The sequence below is a fragment of the Anoplolepis gracilipes genome, chromosome 9, assembly GCF_047496725.1.
Source record: "Anoplolepis gracilipes chromosome 9, ASM4749672v1, whole genome shotgun sequence".
NCBI classification, from domain to species: Eukaryota; Metazoa; Arthropoda; class Insecta; order Hymenoptera; family Formicidae; genus Anoplolepis; species Anoplolepis gracilipes.
The window spans coordinates 13,507,741-13,524,637 of record NC_132978.1 but is presented as its reverse complement, the minus strand read 5'-3'; the positions used below and the strand labels follow the sequence as shown (position 1 = coordinate 13,524,637).

At 34.8% G+C, this 16,897-nt stretch overlaps 1 protein-coding gene across 3 annotated transcripts in view; it reads left to right on the top strand.

Annotated features, from left to right (window-relative positions):
- The window catches only part of Ph4alphaefb (prolyl 4-hydroxylase subunit alpha-1), a 167,675-nt gene that overhangs the window by 101,261 nt on the left and 49,517 nt on the right, over positions 1-16,897 (top strand). The gene's annotated exons all lie outside the window — the stretch shown is intronic.

The window sequence follows — 16,897 nt, the reverse complement described above, 5'->3', positions numbered from 1 at the left end:
ATCAGTCTCGCGTTATTTTTGTATGTACATTAGACTCTGTTTGATAAGGTTGTGAATCACAAGAATCGGGTGCTCTTACATCAAATACCGGAAATGAAGAATAACACATTTTATCAATCGATAGAATTATCGAAATATGGTTAGCGTTTAATTTACCAATTTAACTTGTTTAATTAATATTTTATTAATTAAAACATCAGAAAATGCATGTAATAAAAAAATTAATTTTTGAGAAAGTTGTATTAAAAAAAAAAAAAAAAAAAAAATCTTGAAAATATTCTTTTTACTTGGAATTTTGAAACAAAAATACCTGGAAAATCAGGGAATTTTTTACAAGATTTGAATTGAGTTATTTTGAATTATTTAGTAAAAACAGTGTTTGGTGTTTTTCCACGTACGTCAATATTTTTTACATGGGATTTAATACTAATATTCAATGCGCTCTCTAACAATAAGTAATGTTAAAAAAGGAAATACAAAATTTGACATTAAACTCGCCAGAGGATCGCCGAGCGTTAAATTCCCAAAGCAGATCCCAGTATTTTGCGTACTATAATCAACGTATTATTAATTAGCGTACTTGTTTATTGTGGTAGAAAATGGGCCATTTCGTCAATCATTTTGCGTGCAAACGAGTAGTTTTATTTCTCACGCCACACCAACTTGGTGCATTCCATTCAGGAAAACATACAGTCTCTATTTTTTCCTTCGTCGAAGTCCGCGGCTCGTAATTTCGTATTTTAACTGGTGTATAATCGTCGACGGTAATAACGACGCCGCGGGATAATAAATATCTCTGACCAAGGGGAAAGAGGGAAGGGATCTCCGTGCTCCCTCCCCTGTTTCACCCCCTCGCTGCGCTCGCAATCGCTCTGCCTTCCCACGTTTGGCTAGAGGGGAGGGAAGGAAGAGATGGAATGAGAAGGGCATCGATATAGTTATCTCTGTTTGCTCACGCACGTCCGGCTAAACTTGGCACGCCGTTGTGAGGGTGCCAATGCTTTAATTTGCAGGAAACTTGCCAATCCCTCCGGCGTTGTCGATATTTCGCAATTTTGACGACGTAAAATAAAAACTTTTGCGCTCGAGAAAACGTAATGTTTTATGCGAATTCAAAAAGATACCGAGCAATTTTTTTTTTTTTTTTTTTTTTTTTTTTCAAAATTCATGATAAAGGCACGGTTTTTACCAACAAGTTAAATTAAATTGACATCGGATTATATATACAGAGATTGACAATCTCTAAAAGAACACGTGTGTTAAAGATGACAGAAAATTAATCGAGTGATGTATAATGTCAAAGAGAGAGAGAGAGAGAGAGAGAGAGAGAGAGAGGGGGGGGAGGGAGGAGGGGGCTTGGTGATCAATCGTTGGTATTGTGTCGCGACTTGCCATCGGAAATGGTCAATGACGATCTATCTTGCGATGTTTACCAAAACACACACGCGAAACTAACGCGTCCCTCGCGCGTTATATACATATAACTAATGCAAAATCGATAGTTCATTTCGCGGCCGCCACAAGGCTGGTTTTTGTCAGCCCGCTAGCAAGAGGACACCGAGAGGTGTAAATTAGAGTTCACCCGTAATTGGACGAAATGCGATATATATCGGATCAAACGTAATATCGGGCAGCGGCAGCGGCAGCGCTGCTGCGTTGTTTACCGTCGTCGATCCGTTACTTTAATATGCGTAATCGAATGATGTAACAGTTGAAAGTCATTCGGCTGGACTTTCAATTAAACGAGATGAGCCTGCAGAAATGAATTCGTGTCGCGACTCACGACTTGCCAGCTTGGAATAATATCTGATTTGTCGAAAAATAAAATCTCTAATCATTTCAATAATATTATACCTTTCTAAATCAATTATGCAATCGCATAATATGCAGTTTCATGGAACATTGATTACAAGATTACTTTGAGAAAGGAGGAAAGAATGTTTATATAATGATTAAGATACAGATTACTAAACAATCGTTTATTTTAAATTGCATTGCTATTCGTATACACAAACTCATATACATATATCTCGGCTGTATAGAATAATAACGCGGGAAGAATAACTGATAGTCGTAAAGTTAATCGGTAATCGCAGTAAAAAAATTCGAAACTTACAAATAGTTTCGTCCGGATTTTGAATCGAGGGAACGCGATGACAAAGTACGAAGCGGGGAATTTTCAATCTTGGGAAGCATCGTGTAACGCCAACGCCAACGCCAACGACGGCAAAGGCGCGCCTGCTTTCGAATTCTCTCCTTTTTTTTTTTTTTTTTTTTCCCCCCCCCCCCCCCCTTCTCTCGACTTCGACGTGACCGGAAAGACGAGGCGAAGATTACGTTATGCCAGTACCGCGAGAGAGGACGACGATATGCTCGGAAAGCAGATTACGATAACGCGTGTTTCTCGTGCACGCGCATGGTCACACGAGACACGCGAGATCGCGCGCGTGCGCGTGCGCGTGCGCGCGCGCGAGACGGAGGGACAGAGAAAGAACGAGGACGAACGAGTCTGGAAATGCGAATGACCGAAAAAGGCGCGACGCTGAATTTGCAAACGCAATAGGTAACAAGAAGAAAATTTTTCTCCTACGCTCGGAATTTCAAACAATCGGAGCGTTTTTCCACGCGATAAATTATTCACTCGTATGAATAAATATTTCAAATTGGAGTTTTAAATATTTAACTTTTCAGTACCATGCACGGATTATCTTACTCAAGGTTGATGATAAACATGTGCGTTTTATTTCTATAAACAGTACTTATAGAGTTATGGCTCGAGACTGGGGGGCAGAGGGAAGCTTAAATATCTTTATTACAAATTCCACAGATAGATAAACGAAAAAGAACTCTCTTAGGTTACATTAACGCTCATATGTGCGCAAAATAGTGTGATGACGCTCAAGGATTAAATAGTAATGCCACTCGAATAACTTTGTCGCTTTGAATTCCTTTAGTCAAAGAAATTTATCTGAAATGAATATTGAAATATTTATAAGAAGGGATATTATAACGAGGTACATCTCTAATAAAAGAAATATTATAGATTTAATTTTACTTTTCCAATCTTATATTCTCTCGTATATTTTGCATATTTATAGAAAACTCGTATTCTTTACAGAGATAAATTCTAAATGGTGTTTAAAATAAAAATTCAAGATATTTAAGAAAGCTGTTTCTTCTACTGAATTATAAATGAAACAATATATGTTTATTTATATATTAATATTCATTTTTTTTACGATTTACATTTTTTACAATAGATTCATTTTTGTTCATATTTTATATTAGTATGTATATTACTTGTTCTCTTCTTGTTAATTCCAAATAATACGTTTATATACCTATAAACGTATAATGAATTTATTTATATTCATTATACGGAATATATAACGGGAAATATATCTTATCGAAAAAAATAACTTTATTTAAACAAAACTATATCTATAAATAAAACCAATCGTTGCACCCACGCATCGTTTTCTCTGAAGCGCTTTGAGTTTATGCGTTGTCATATCGCGTTATATTACGTTTACATACAAGCGTGTCGACAAAGTAAAAACCTGCATGGTAATATTTCACGAAATATTTATTCTAGTATTTGCTCTTTTCGAATGTTTACATTTAACAAGTAACTAATCAGTACAATTTCTAATATTGTATTTTACAAAGAAAATTGTGCGTGTGTAGATTAGTATAAAGATATAGATTTTTGTATAATTAAAAAAATATTCGTGTATCTGTACATGCGTGTGTGTATCAGAGAACTAATATTATAATTAATTTTAGAAATGTCAGGTGTCTCAATATTTTCAACGATCTGTCATTTTCTCTTAAACACATTTGCTTTTTTATTTAGGATTTATTTTAGAAAATTTGTATTAAAAAACTTAAGACATTACATAGAGAACGTATTATTTAAAAAATTTTGCAATATATATACACATAAATTGATTTTTTTCAAAAAGAATGTGTAAAGAGATTTTTTTATTTATATTTCTCTCTCTCTCTCTCTCTTTCCTTAAAGGCTAAAATTAATTAAACCCTATCGTACTTTTGTAAAATAAAAATGAATATTAGAAACTGTCAGAACAATTAACTCTGTTAGAAGCACTCGTGTGATTCTTGTCGTAACAGTCGAATATCCATATGCGTGGAAGATTTTGTTGTCCGATTAGCGATAGGAATTTTATGGGATAGAGCAAAGAGAGAGAGAGAGAGCCGTCATCCGCCATTCGCCATCCTCTCGTGCTAGCGAGCTATTTTCCGCCTGAAAATGTCCATTCGCTGTGTCGAGGTGTGTGTGTGTATGTGTCAGGCGCGATTTCCCGGTATATTCATTCGTATTCCGACGCAGTCGTGGAAACTTTGCGATAATTCGATGCCTCGACGACTGCTACAACAGCAGCAACGGCCTCCGTCATCATTGTCGGACCAAAGCGGCCTACGTGACTTCCATGTCGCTCCCACTATTCCGCCTTCGTCCTTCGTCTCGATTCTTCCCTACCATTCAGTATCGTGGCGATATTGCATAAAGCCCGAGACCATGACATGTTATACATTTTCCTCAACAATGTCTCAGCAAGGTTTAAAGTAGACAGAATAATATTATCTTGCATAACCACATTAAAACAGTAAAATATTACTCTTATTTATTTTTATAATTTATAATATACCAATATCTGTTATATTTTTATAATAATTTCATTTTATTTTTCCACGATTTAGATGGAAAATTAGAAATGATATTAATGTTGTTATAATTAAACGGACGTTTCATTAAGAAAAAAACGAGATTACATTGTTGAAAATTTAAAGTAATTATCGTACGAAAAGTTATTTTCTCTTTACTGTATTTATTTGTAATCAAGAAAATTATTTTGAAAAAGCGTTATGTATATATGTATATAAATATTCTTTTGAGATTTATGTTCTCATATAAATATTACTTATTATTTTTTCACGAGCTTTTTAATTTTCACACTATTGACCCGATAAATGTTTAACGTCTCGCAAACTATTCTTTAACTGGCAGTTTGCTTTTTTTTCTTATAAAGAGAAATTGATATTGTGTTAGCATACGTGCGAGGGAGCTAAATATTAAAACCTGTCAATTATCTCCATATGCTTTTTCCACTCGCTGCTCCGAATAAGTACCTTGTACGTGACTATAAAGATTCACCCAACCTTAACGTACAGGCACTTTGCGACAAGAAATTTTGTTATAGCACGGTAACAAAATGGCACGCTGAAAGCGTGCATCAATTTGAAAAAGGAAAAGATTTTCTGCCTTATATTTTCGTTCGCATGAAACGCTGTTATTTTATGCTCGGAATAATGTCTAATAACTTTCTAAAATAAGGTAAATTTCACGATTATTATTGCACACGGTAAAAAAAGAAGAGAGAGAGAGAGAGAGAGAGAGAGAGAGAGAGAGAGAGAAGGACAGAGACAATTTTTATTAATAGCTGCATTAACATCATTATCTCATTTTGTTTTCAGAAATTATTATCGTGTTTTATATTGAATAGCGATGGATGTAGAATTGATGTTTATTGTTCTATGTTTATTATTGTTGGTTAATATATTTATATTATGTTTAATGAAATTGTGTATGCAGAAGAAAATGAAAATACACAGATGAAAAGCGGTTCATATTATATAATAGAGGTATTTATTACATTTACCTATACGTTCGTTTTTCAATGTTACACGAAACGAAGAGAAGCATTTCAGCGGAAATTACGGAATATGAAAAGTAATAATTAGATGCTCGGTAATATAGAGATGTATGTATATTTCCTCGTTTTTAAAACTCGGAGTTTTGTCTGACGGACGATATATGAATATATTAAAAGTATCGAATGAATGAGAAGCGCAATGGAACAATTTATCCGCTACATTTAAATCGAATATTAAAAACTTTGGAGGCCGCTGTAGAAAAGAGAGAGAATTAAAATTAATTTTTCGAGCACATCATGTCGGCGTGCCGCGATGGATGGATGCGAATTTTATACGGAATCAGTGAAAAAACAGCTCGTGAAAGTTATAATTTTTATATTTGTCGCTTTAATATATATATATGTAATATATACGCTTTGATATACGTTCGCGAAATTTGTGAATTTACATTTTACTCGATCGCAATATACATATAAAAAAGAATCATTTTTTTTCAATTTAAATTACACGTATAAAAAGTAAATACAATTTAAAAGTATATATATATATATATATATTTTTTTTTTTTTCTACTTATTATTATATGCAATCAAGACCAAAGAGCAAGGAATACATATACATATATACATGTATATGCAGCAATTACCTATTGCGATATTTTTTTCTTTATTTTTCTTTTTTTAATCTTTCGCGTTGATTTACGCCGTTTGTACGGCGCGTGTAAGTTTCAGTCACCAAAGTTGGAAGGAGGAATCTTGTTCTCGATTTATCGAGGTCATAGATATCGATAAGACGCGATCCGCGACAAGAGTAACAACGACCTGAGGTCATGCGGTCGCAAAAGTAACGCGATCAGATTCGATTTGACTAACGGCTCTTCGACGGCATTGCCAGAATTTACAGAACACGTGTGATATATAAGCGTGCACGCGGTGTATCATTTCGATTTATGACGGTCAGTCTTCATTCTTGCTGCGTTATCGGATCTTTTTGAAAATTAAACAACAGATAAATGTACATGATTTCCATAGCGAAAAACTTACACAGATAACAAAGTTTTCACGTATTAAGTGAAATATTTTACAGAATTTAAATATATTTTTTTATCGTACCGAGACTTTCTGACTTTGTAGGAAAATCCATTTATATTGTTCCGCGCGCGGAACACGTTAATAATTTATATGAATATTTCAAAGTCACTTGTACATTATATGAAAATGGAAAAAGGCATATATAAGGTTTGCATATATAAGGTATTTTTTTTGTTTTAACATAAAAACGTAATATTATTCTTTGCAGCAGTTTCATCACATTTCTCAATATGGCACTGCATTATCTCTCACATTAATGGCACTCGTAATATAGGGCCGATATATAGTATACTAAATATTCAAGTCGCAAACAACAATATGAAATAATTTGGTAGGAAAGAATGACGATGCATCGTCGAATAATTTTAACGACTAATTTTTTTTCGCTTGTTGCTGGGAAGGTTCGTCGAAATTTCACGATGGACCAATGCATAAAAGATCGTTTCATGAATTTTTATGAACTCTGGCTGTGGTAACGCAAAACGGCCAGAGTCGTGACGTTGAAAACACGGAGCGTGCGCGGGAAAAGATAGTTGTCCATCTCGTTTCTGTTTCACGCATCGCGACAATTTCGAGGATCGCCGATGTGGAAAATGAGTTTCCGTGCTACCGAAAGTGACGCCACACTCTGGACTTGCATTCGAGGAAAGTCGAAAGAAATACGGATCGCGACGGTGCGCTTCGGTTACTTTGTATTACGTATTATCGTTGAGAACGACGTGTCTCTCTCTCTCTCTCTCTCTCTCTCTCTCCCCTTTTTTTTCTCTTTTGCTCGGTTTTTATTTATCTTACGTACTCTCTCGCGACGTTTTTCTAGAAAGACAGAAAGCCCTGGAGAGAAAAGTAAGAAAAGAGAGAAGACGAGCGAGCGCGTAGGCAGAAGAGACCGAGCATTAAAACTTTGAAAATAACAGAGTTTCTTTTAGTGTTTCGGGAGCTTTACCAAAGAGCCCGGGAGCGAGATACAAGCTCGCGTGCTGCCAGGGATTTGCTGTAGAAGAAAATCCGAGGTTGCGAATATTAACCCGCCGTTTTTATTACTTGGAATTTTCTGGCCTTGTAATCACACTTTGTAATCACACGGCTTTGCGACGAAAATTCTTGACACGTTTGGGCGATGTTTCGCACCAAAAAGACTATTACTCTTTGAAAGAAGCGTGTACATGGTACATGGGGTAAACTAGGGTATGATGGCCACAGGCTGTAATTTTTTCAATAATCGCTACATAGTGCGCTTTTTTAGTCATTATCAAAGATAATTGATATTTACAGTAGTTTATGCGATATTTACATTGTTCGAAATAACGAATAATATTGTGAATCTTATATCATATTTTTACTTTTTACTACCTGCAAAGTTTTTCATTTGTCCACTAAAAACTGTTGTAACGTCGAATAAATTACAGTTAAGCTATCGTAATCGACGTTGAACATATTATAAAGATATGTAAATTGTTATATGACTTATAATTTTTATTTTTGTTTTCACTATTTTTTTTTATAAATATTATGGTCATTTTTCCGTCACTATGGTTAGTCATCTTTTCCTTAAAAGTTGCATAAAATGGCTAATGCTTATGTTTTATACTATTTTGATAATATAAAATTTCAATTAAATATTTTCTTTTCAATTTCGATAATATTACGTAATTTAAGCTTCAGCGAAGATAATATGCCAAGCACTATTTAAAAAAATAACAAAAATAAAAGTATGTATAAACATATGTACTTTTGCATTTTAAAAAACTATGGCCATCTTAGCCGAGTTTACCCTACATAAAATGAGCCACGCACGTAAAACGTTACAAATCGATATTTTCAAAAATATTTATCACCTTTAAAAATCTTTGCGTAAATTGTAAATTGTTTTGAAGAAGAAAAAAAATATTAAGTTGTTTAATGTTTTTTTTTTTTAAATAATCCTTTCTTTTTTTTTTCTTCGTGATACTTTTAATGTTTTCCATTTTCACGGTAAATATGAAAGCGGATGAAAGATTTGAAATTAATTGCCGGAAAATCATTGAGATTAAAGTCGGGGATCACAAAAAGTCTGGGAAGACAAAAGGCACCGTGCGTGCCACGGTCGTTGATAAATTTGGCATGCTTAAAATTCAGCACGTTTTTTCCCCGGTCGTAGATTTCGCACGATCACATAATGCTGGCGCATTGACAAACGATCCCCAGATACCCTATTCCCACCGCTGATAACGCCATGGAACACGAGGGAATTCGGTGCCGGTCGAATACACGCCCGGATTATACGCAGGTGGAGGGAGAGGAGAGAGGGTAGGGGTAGGGGGGGTTGAAAATCTGACCGACGATTGATAGAGAAAGAAGCTCGCCTGCGGTTGAGACTCTTTGGATGGCGACGGATAATAAATTGAACGCGCGAATGGTGCCAATTCAGCATTTTATGCAGGTTGCCAACGGAGGATGAAAGAGGAAATTATAGAATCTTCATTTTAAACGAGAAGTGTGCGGTGAGGCGATCATACTTATTTCACCATTTCGCTATTAATGCCCTACATAACGGACGTTTAAGAAGTTTCTCGAATTTAATTTTAATTGCAAATACCCACATACACACACACACACACACACACACACACACACGCATATGTATATCAATCTTTCTAGAGTAGAGAATATCAAAACACTATATATAATTTATAAAAATTTGAATAAATGAAATCTAAATTTAAACAAATCCAATAATGTGCTTTCTTTTTTGTTAAAATAATTTATATTGAAATAAAGTATACAAATATATGTGTGATTTCTAAATTTGAAAACTTGATTATTTCAATTTAAGAAAAAGCACCATTAGATTTCTTGAAAATCTAAAAGGATTTGATTTACTTCAGATTTTGATTGATATTTAAATGTACGATTTAAAAAAAAATAGAAGCTTGATGATGGATGAGAATAAAACAAGGTAATAAACACAAGGCATAATATATAGGTGTATATATAATCGATAACGATATACAACATAACGACATAATGTATAATTTCGATGTTAGATGAGAATAACAAATTTTATCGAGAAAGGTCTGATTTATCAGCCATCAGTTTTCGCGTCTGCAGCTTCAGCCTCGGATCTATTAATCAATCGCAAGAATTGAAAGTTTGAACAAAACTCGTCGCGTCTTCGTTCGAATTTAAAACGAACAGCGGAAGAACAAACATACTAAAATTGTTCCATTCTCTTATATTCTCTCTTCCTAGTTATTTACTTGATTTTCTTATTTGTCTGGATCTTTACTAAAATATTCCACGATTAAAAGTTTCCGTCTATCGCAGAAATCGTTATGGTATTTATACTAATTATTATATCTATATTACAATAAATATATTTCACGTTATAATTACCATTAATTTACATCATCGTAAAACATGGACTTTATTTCCTATTATTTTATTAGAAAATAATCGAAAATAAAATGGAATTAACTTTTCTATCGAACAGATTATGTCACAATAATTTAAGATATTCAGAGCTGTAGTAATGTTATACTTGTCTTAAAAAAAAAAAGAAAAAAAAAAAAAAAAGAATCCAAATGAATTTAAAATTCAAGTAAGAAAATGTATCTTATAATTGTATTTGTAAGAGTTTATCATCGCTGTACGCTATACGCTATACCCTATATAATTAGTATTATTGTGCTGCGCGCCAAAGGAACAGCAACTATCGCTATCATTTGATTCAAAGCAACGGGTTTCGCTTTAATTAACAATATAATCCTCATTGTGTCGGAGAGTTTCAATGGAGCGTGACTGGAGGGTGCAGTGTTGCATTTTGCGGCTGGATCGAGACTCGCGCGAATCCGGTCGCCCGTAGATCCGTAACTTAACCGGTTCTCGGCAACGAGATCACGACACGAGAATTCGCGATAAATCTTGTTGCACCCGCGCGGCTGCCTTGAATGCCGGAACACGCACGAGGAGCAGTCATTTCCGGTAAAATCCGCCGGTAGCCTGCCGAATAATCGATAGGAGAGTATATCGATCCGGCACGACGTCACGCTAGGATCATGAAAGACCTCGTTATCAACGTGAGGAGAAGACGCAGATTATACTGTCATAATAGCGCGGCGAATAACCGATAATGACGGATGACCATATAAATAAACCGAGTTAAAATGATTTTCAAATTCTCTCTTTTTTTCATTTTATTTGCTCATAGAAAAAGATACAAACACACCACATACATATACATATATTTAAATTTCAATTATTGTAGTATGAATAATGCGTTAGGTATTATGAGTGACATTAACATGAATGATAATCAGTATTTCCGCATGTACATCAATGAGTTTGAATATTTTTGCTCGTAGTATTGCTTGAAATATTGTATGTCGACGCTTGCCTACTGTTTGATTTTTGCTCTTCGATTATTACGATGTTTTGTTTCGGTAATTTCAGGGTGGTATATTGATTTAAAATGTTGGGAAATCTTTTTGAATACGCGCACACACACATGCGCACATACGACTGGATACGAGGGGATTACGAAGGTGGTTTTAGAAAAGAGAAATGCCTTTCTCTTTTCTAACCGTCTTCGTAATTCGTAATCCCCTCGGAATCCAGTGAATGAAGGGGCATACGCGGAAAACGCCTCCCTCAACTACCGTTATTATTTATTGGCGCACGAGAGAGAAATTGAGAGGGACGTGAATCGTACGGGTCAAGTCTCGAACAAGTCAGGAACGTTCACGGATTGCGAAACGTCGTCGCGGATTGCGAAAGCTAGAACGCGAAGGGTGCGGACCCTTCTTCTCGTTTTTCGCAGCCCGTCGTCCACCCTTGGCGCGAATCCCTCGCCCGACCGACGGCGACGGTCGCATTGTGTTGCGTATTCTATTGTGTTGAATTTCGAGGGATGTATATCCATCCACCCACCCACCTACCCTCGTGTTTCCCTTTTTCCTTCTGCATAACGTTTCCCTCTTTTTCGTATACCGTCGCGCGAAACGACAAAGCGATTATCCGAATGTGAGGGAGAAGTTGGTTGAAACATGCACGAGCGACTAAATCTACATACCATCACTTTTACGTAATATATAAGAGTGTCTGATTAACGAAGAAAACACTAACATGTTAGGTCGTAATTTCGAGTCGTCTAAATATTTACAAAATTGTTTTATTTATTTATTTTTTTTTTTTTTTCAGTACTCGATCAACTCGTTTATATTACAATTAGTGGTGGTATTGTTGTAAAGTCCTCACAGTTTTTACAGTTTTTGAAAATTTTAAGTTCCTTGATTACTTAATAAACAAACTTGTGCGATATCATGTCATAAAAGGTAACAAATGTACCAGCCATTGACAAATATTTACATCTACATTATTTATTTAAATTTGTGTACTTTCCCGTACATACAGTGTTAGAGTAAACTAGGATATGATGGCCATAGGCGGTAATTTTTTCAATAATCGCTACATAGTACATAGCTTTTTTAGTTATTATCAAAGATAATCGATATTTACAGCAGTTTATGCGCATACATTGTTCGAAATAACGAATAATATTGTGAATCTTATATTATATTTTTACTTTTAACTACCTGAAAAGTTTTTCATTTGTCCACTAAAAACTGTTATAACGTCGAATAAATTAATTACAGTTAAGCTATCGTAATGGACGTTGGACATATTTCAAAGATATGTAAATTATTATATGACCTATAATTTTTATTTTTGTTTTCACAATTTTTTTTTATAAATATTATGGCCATCTTTTCCTTAAAAGTTGGGTAAGATGACGAATGCTTATGTTGTACTATTTTGATAATATAAAATTTCAATTAAATATTTTCCTCTCAATTTCGATAATATTACGTAATTTAAGCTTCAGCGAAGATAATATACAATGTATGTCAAACAGTATAAAAAAAATAACAAAAATAAAAAGTATGTTTTTTGCATTTTAAATAAACTATGGTCATCTTACCCGAGTTTAGCCTATACTTTATATTACTATTTTCTATCGAGGACCTCGATCACCTGGTAAATTTATTTCAGTGCCGAATCTGAACAGTTTGGAAATTCTCTTGGTTTTTCCGGCATTTCGAGCGTTCAGTCTATTCGCCTCATCAGCGCGATAAGCAATCTGCCGGTTGGCGATTCAGCATTTTATATACGTTACAACGTAAGAAAACACGGGCCCCATTATACGATTCTAGAGAATCCGTAGTCTGCGGCGGTCAGATAACCGAAATTGACGGTACGATTTCGTCCAATTGGCCACCGGCATCGTCGCGAATTAAACACCGTGTTCATGGAACCTTATTCCCTTATCGGCCACGTACGTTTTACAAAGCTGAAAGAATCTCTCGAAAGAATCATATTATTTAGTCTGTAAAGTCCGTTCTACTATGTAATTTTCCGCTACTGCATTTACACACAGCGTGATTCTCGCACTTTTCCGCGTAATGCGTCAAAATTGAAAAAGCTATTCTATTATTCTGAAGATAATAATTGAAATAAAAAATTAATAGTAAAGGAATTGTTAAAAATAAAAAGCTGACTTTCATTGTATTATACCACATACAATGTGCTCGTATAAATCAGAGTAATTGAAAGATAAACGTGATATAAAATTTCCTTTTTACTCGTTGTTTTATGGCATCCAATCTTACGCGATAAAACGACAAATAAATCCGCCTAACATTTATATGTATAATCCATAATCCGTACTTTTTTCATCGCGTATTTAAAATATCGGACAATAGAGCAAAACGACTAATGAAAAAATTTTTTTAAAAATAAAAAAAAAAAAAAAGAGAGAGAGAAGAGAAAAAAGTCCGCGAGGATCGCGCAGCCATGTAATTTAATCGGGTGCTCGTAAAAGACGATTTTTCCATGCTAAATCATGAAAACGCGTCATCGTTGCCGTTATACGCGCACGTAGCCACGTATGTACGTGCGTCTCGTTTATAGTTATTTACAGTTGTTTATAGTTTCGACGAACGCACACACTGACCAGACAGTTTTCCCGGCGAGCGCAATTTAACTTACTCTTTGGAAACTCTTTACAAAGAAATCGGCTGTAGGACAGGGGAGTGAGGCGGAAGGAAAGTTTGTATAAAACTGTCCAATATCATTTATCTCGAGAGACAGACGGCCGGTGTATGACTTGCCTAACTGTAATCGAAACTTTGGACATTTCAGGAGCCGCTTGATTGACGCGCGCTATGTAATTAATCTCGAGAAAAGCGATACGCTCCTTGCATCCTGAATATCATCTTTATTAAATGTGTCATGATGTGTTGATTATTATATATCTTGATTGCACTTGGATTACTTGTGCTTCCAAATTTTTCTTCAGTCTTTAATGTCAAAGGGATTATTTTTCTGAAAAGTTTAAAGAAGATGTAGAATTTCTCTGGAAAATTCTTTTATATCGCGCCGCAATAATTTTATTATTATATTATTTATTTTCTCATGTACATTTCTTATGTAGAGACTGACGCAAAATTATATTTTTTTCACGTAATGAGGGGGAATATAAGCTTCGTGTATTATTGATACACTCTCTCGAGAAAGAAGAAGAGAGAAAAACTGATGAGATTGTAAAGGCTGCCGGATTGGCTAGGGTATGATATGTATATATATATATATACTCGTTTTCAGCATAACCATAAGTACCGCTTCAAAGCGCGTCGAATGGCGACTAATGGAATTCTCTTGTACGCGATGAAGAAGCCGAATGACGGCAAACGAGAGCCCAGCTACGAAATCACTTAATAGAAGAGAAAAACGCTCGGGACAATGAATTTCTGCTTTATGGTAATACCGCTTCTCTCGGCACAATCGGCGCACGACATAGCCAGCCGTGTGACCCGATAACGAGTGGACTTATTGTCAGTAACGATTACCTCGGAACAGGTAGACTCATTTTGCGACAGTAAAAAGTATTACAGTCGAGTGTTTCTCTCATCGATTTTGTTTCGTCCGATTTCTGATCCGTTTAATAAAACGACGCTTCTTGTCTGTTTTATCGTGCTTTATTTTGCTTTATTACTTTATTAGCATGGAGAAAAAATTTATCTACATCTTGTTAAACTTTTTATAAAAATAATCCCGTCTGTCGACCCTTCCTTACTTTTTTGTCATTTACCATAATTGTTTGAAAATTAATTATATATTATATGAAATTTTATGCTATTTTATCAACAGTTATATATGGATGGTGTAATCTCTGTATTATTTTGTTGGGACGGTAAAATTAAGTAATATCAGAGAGGTAGGCCAAGAGGAAAGAAAGATTAAGTATGAAAAAAAATACGTGTTATTGCGTCACGTTTCCCACGTAAATTGCTTACGATAAATTCCGTGTCGTCGTATCGTCGAGATGTAATCACAAAACAGCCGTGGTTTTTTATTGGCTCGGAAAAATAGCAGCCCTCGTAATAGTGTGCACAACCATCGGCAAGCATTGTGCCACGAGCCACGAGCCACGAGCCACGACGGAAATACGGAAATCAGACTAACCTCCGTTTACCTTCGTTTCACGTCCGTGATTTTTTCCCGTTATTCCGCCCGCAATCTGCCGGCAATTTGCAATCTCGGATTTAGCGATAGTTGCTACAGCTTATCCTGTATAAAATTCTTGCGCAGATCTCCTAGTCCACTTTTAGGAAAACGGTGCTTTCTTTCACAATCGCGTGCAATGTTGTTGCAGTCGCGCAATTTTTCGCGCACTTTTATCGAGATTGTGAGGTGGGTGGTGTACAAGGGAGACATAGATGGATGAAGAAAAGAATGGCCGTAAAGACGCGTGAAGAGAGGAAAATCGGGGGGGGGGGGGGATAGAGGGAAAAATGGTTCGGGGATAGCTTTTGGCACGCGATAAGTGGCACGATAAGTTTGGCAAGAAAGCAGATCCGGATAACCTCATGCCGCAAGGAAAATCGGTAAACTATTAAAAAAAAAAACAATTTCTTTTTTCTCTCGGCAACCAACGCATGGTGGAAATATTTGAGATAGCTCTCAATTATACAAGTACAAAATTAATATTGTATTAATCGCGAAATTAGAAATATTTTGTAATATATTGAATTAGTTTTTTTAACATTCGAATCTAACGTAGTATATTCTACTTGTTTCATCTTCAAAACTTAATTTTTATTCAAAATCATGTATGGTTTTCAAATTAAACTTGTAATAAATGCATTTAATCTAAAAGCATTTAATTAACAAGTAAACTCATTTACGTAATTTCTGTGCATTCGCGACTGTGTTTTGAGCGGATTTGAAGATATTTAAGAAAAATTTAGTAGGATATTTAAAAATTACATATTTTTAAAAAATAGTTTAATTTATTTATTAATTGACTATATTGTAACATACGAAATAACTTTCTATTACAAACAATCGCGATGCATTTTTTTTTTTTTTTTTTTTTTTAACTTAAAACGCATCATTATTGCGAAAATATGTTAAAATATAGAATGGATCCTCGAGAAAAAAAGTATGTAATAAGACGTACCGTGGAGAAAGTCATACATATACATACATACATACTTATACATATACATATACGAAAAGTTATAAATACATACTCAGATATTTTGCATAATAACGCGAGTATCCCGTAAGTTTTATTACAAAAAATGTAAAAGTGACAGATTACATAACTGCTGCAAAACTCATTTTTTTCAGACTATTAGAAATTCTCTTTGCTTTTTTTTAAGAAAATTATATATTCATGTTATTCATGTGCTCTATATCCATATTTATTATATATCACATACTTTTGTGAAAGATATCGATAAAGTCAGTTTTAAAATCAGAATCTCTTTGCCTCTTATAAATTAGACTTTTAATGTTTAACCTAATAATGAAAAAGAGAAAATTGAGAAAACGCGAATGCATGAAATTTACAAGCGAGGAAAGTATTGAAACATAGAGAAAAATTGTCAGACGTCACACGTTTGTTTCAAAGAAACAACGATCGTGCGAAATTTGTTTTGCACCTGAACGTTTTCACGCGCTTGTGGGTTGCTTTCCTTTCCTTTCCTTTCCTTTCCTTTCCTTTCCTTTCCTTTCCTTTCCTTTCCTTTCCTTCCCGTCGATGCTTTTTCGTCTTCCCGTAGCTTCTTGGGCTTCCGAATCAGTAG